Consider the following 4,255-nt stretch of genomic DNA (forward strand, 5'->3'; position numbering starts at 1 on the left):
CTTTTTGAGTGGAACTTTGTGATTTTTGTGCCATTTTACATGCATTTTCTGGGCATAACTCATGTTTGGACACTAGTACTGTATTGCAGAAGCACAACCACTCAATTGCATAATTTTATGAAGATTTGAAGACTTTTTACTTGATTACGGTCGTGGTACATTTACCACAACTGAGGTAATCAGGAGAACCATATCCTAATGATAACAATCCTTCCAAAAAAACATCAAAGATTTGACAATGGTTGTAAACTCACCATAGTCGTGGTCAATTCATGGGGGTTGTAGTCAACTAAAAGGGTCATAGTCAATTCGTAATGACCCAGAGCTTCAACGTCACTTCCGACCACAGTTATTGTAAATTTGTTTTGTTCAGATATCTTTAGAAAGCTATATATAGGTTTCTAGGCTTTATAAAACAAACTATCTCTTGGTCACCTTTTCCTCTTTACAAATTTAAGAGAACCTTGAGGGATTTTGAGAGTTGTGAAGTGTGGACAACACCATTAGGATGGATCATGATCATTGCTTCTATATACTATTGGTATGTCTATGTTTATCTCATATAAGATTGCTAGTTTTCCTTTTATCATGAGCAGTTGGTCCCCCTAGTCTGGTGGTTATGATGTAACTATCCAAATGTACTCTTCCCCTTGTTCTTAATGGAATTCCACATTGTTTTATGTTAATTAATTATCTTCCTTCCTTTTACTACTTATTTGGAACCGGTCATTCTAATACTTAATCAATTGCAAAATAGTGATCATCTAAATGTAACTGGTAGATCTAGGTAGAGGATATTTTGCGCCAAATTGGACGATCAAACTATTTGTGTAATCTCCAACACACTAGTTAATCTTTAATTAATCATCCCTAGAATTGATTTTATCCTTTGACTTAAATTGATAGATCTACGATCATTGGGGTATTGATTTAAGGCAAAAAGCATCTATTGCCTTTGACCATAGGCTATAGTTGATCAAACCTCTCTTTACATTCGTTTATTTCCTTTCTTTTAAAAATCAAAACCATAAAAATATTTAAATCCTTTTTTTTAATCACCTCTATTGTTAGTTTAATAAACTTGACTAATTGGGAATACAACTGGTCCTTTAGGTTCGATATCTAGACATTCAAGTCCATTGTAACTATTATGTAGGGTACACTTGCCCTTGTGTGAGCCTTACATATTTTATGCATCAATTTTCTAGCGCCATTGTCGGGGACTAGTTGGAGAATTCTTAACTAGTTTAATTTTGTTAAACCAAATAGATTTGTTTATAGAAATTATTTTATTATTTATTTAATTTTTTGCTATTTATTTTTATTCCATTCTTTTATTTTTTTTCTGAATTTGATCTTCTCCTCTGTTGTATAGTGCATGCAAACCAGGTTCCAAAATCCACCACTTTCGTACGAACTTGATATTAACAAGTTAATATGAAAACTTCGTGCAGAAGTCCATGATGAGAGAGATAGAGCATTGGTAGCTAATCCGAAAACTTCATCACATTTGACTTCAAGCATTAGTTCCTATAAATGCTAGAGAACAACCTGTTTAGTAGTGCTACCCATAAAGATCCTATACAGCACCTAAGGAAGTTCATCAAGTTGACCAACACAGTGAGACAGAACCAGGTATCAGCTGAATACATTAGACTTTATGCCTTTCCCTTCTCTCTCAATACGAATGCATGGGATTGGTTATGTTTAGTGCTAGAGAACAGTATCACCACATTGAACTAGTGCACAAGTACCTTCTTAAGGAAATATTTCTCTTTTAAGATAAACCAGTACATAAGGGACATTGGGAATTTTGTGCAGAAAGAGCAAGAGAGTCTACTTGAAGCCTAAGAGAGATTATAAGAAAGGATCAGAAGTTGTCCATATCATGGCTTCTCCCAACAAAGGCTATTTCACATTTTCTATGGTGGAGTGTCCTCACATAATAGGACAAGTTAAGATGTTGATTGTGGGGGTAACCTCATGTTAAAACCCCTTATTGATGCAATCAAGATCATTAAGGATATGTGCTCTAGCCCCTATAATAACTCAGGGGGAAAAAGGGTTATAAAGAGAAACATGAGAATTAGGAAAATAGATGCAAGCTTTGACATTGAAGATTGAGAAACATGAGAGCTCAAGCTCAAGATTAAGTAGCCATAATTGCACTTTCATTCCCAACTTTTGATAAATGTGGAATTATGCATGGCCCAGGATAATGCATTATTGATGATGAGTTGCAGCCATGGATGAGATCAACTTTGTTAGGGGAAGGAACAATTCTTATAATTAGCACTCCCAAAAACTTGAATCAAGGATAAAGCTTCAAGTATAATCATGGGATGTATAGGCCTCAACCCATGCAAACAGAGGCCTAGACAAGAAAAAGGGCAACCCATTCTTCAAGAGACCATGATTCAATATATGGCCGAGAATGATTAGAGAATGAAGTTGGTGGAATCTCAAAAAAGGTTGAGGTTCTTATTGATGGAAACTTAATGCTAAAGAAGAAAAGGGATAAGAAGAAGGAGATACTAACATCTCCTCAGGTAAGTCTACCTTTCCCTCATAGAGTTAAGAATGACCAATGGGATATGCAATTTAAGAAGTTTCTTAAGATTATGGAAAAAGTGCACATCAACCTCCTTTATGTTGAGGCTATTTCACATATGAAATCTTATGGAAAGCATTTAAAATAAATTTTATCAAACAAAGGAAGATTTGCAAATTTTGACACTATGGGTCTCAATGAGGAGTGTTCTGTTGTGGTCCTTAGAAAACTCCCCCCTAAGATGAAAGACCTCAGTATATTTACTATTGATAGGATGGTCTTATTTTGATAAATGTTTATGTGATTTGGGGGCTAGCATAAATTTGATGCCCTATTATGTCTTTAAGAAATTGGGCATAACAGACTTAGAGCCTACAAACATCTTTCTTCACCTTGCTGACCGTTTAGTTGTATATCCTAGAGGGGCAATTGAGGATGTGGTAGTTAAGGTGACCAAGTTTATCTTTGCCATTGATTTTGTTATTTTATATATGGAGGATGATGAGGATGTCCCTATCATATTGGGATGACCTTTCCTTAGTACTTGTGATTTACTTGTTGATGTTAGGCTTGGTAGACTCACTCTTAGATTATAGAATGAAAGAGTTGCATTTAATTTATCTAATACTTTGAACAACCTTCCTCATTTGTTTCCTGTAGCTTTATAGAGTCTGTTGATATAACTGAGGTATTGATAGAAGGTGCATTCCCAAGTGTGGGGATGCCTACCCTCTTGAGAGAGTTCTCACTAATGAGGACCTTGACTGGGAACTAGAATAATTACTTGAGGACAAGCAATGCTCAAGTATGGGAAGATTGATAAACTGCTATTTTGTGTGAGTTTTTGTGCCATTTTTCATGCATTTTCTTGGCAGAACTCATGTTTGGAGACTAGTTTTATAGTGCAAAAGCACAACACTCAATTGAGGGAAAGAGTTGAAAATTGCACAATTTTATGAAAATCTAAAGACTCTGCACTTGATCACAGTCGTGGTACATTCAGCACGGTGGGGTGGTACATTTACCACGAATGTGGTAATCAACACAACACAGTCAAATGATAGCAGCTTTCCCAAAATAGCGTCAAAGATCTGACAAAGGATGTGGTACACTCACCACGGCTATGGTCAATTTATGATGGTCATGGAACTAGGATTAACTTTAGTGGAAGACTTTATTTGAATTCATTTAAAACTCTTTAATTAATTTATTTATGAAAATATTTGTAGACTTTTTGCGTTTCAAAGAACAAAGGCTAAACTGCACAACACCAAAAGAAAATATTATATGATAAATATACAACATCATAATCTTTGTCCTCATAACATGCATAAAAACATAAACCACATTATAAGGAAAAACTACATAAACTCTAAGTCGGTCAACACTATACACAACTTTAAAGAGGAAACAAAAATGGATAACCCATCTTCACATTCAGGTATGCTTATCCATGAATTTTCCAAATACACGAAGTCACCTCTTATCCATATACTCCCCACGTATATCAGATATAGGATCATCACAGGCACGAATCGCACGTGCAATATTACAAGGGTATACTTACCAAAAACAAGCATACTAAAACATTATACAACTTAACACTTAAAGCATAAACAAGCACCATCAAAAGACATCATTGGTACAAAATGGATGGTCTAACAAGGATTACATTTCAGTAAATTTTGACTTACTGATTATACA

This window comes from Glycine max, chromosome 18 (assembly GCF_000004515.6).
Source record: "Glycine max cultivar Williams 82 chromosome 18, Glycine_max_v4.0, whole genome shotgun sequence".
Lineage (NCBI taxonomy): Eukaryota > Viridiplantae > Streptophyta > Magnoliopsida > Fabales > Fabaceae > Glycine > Glycine max.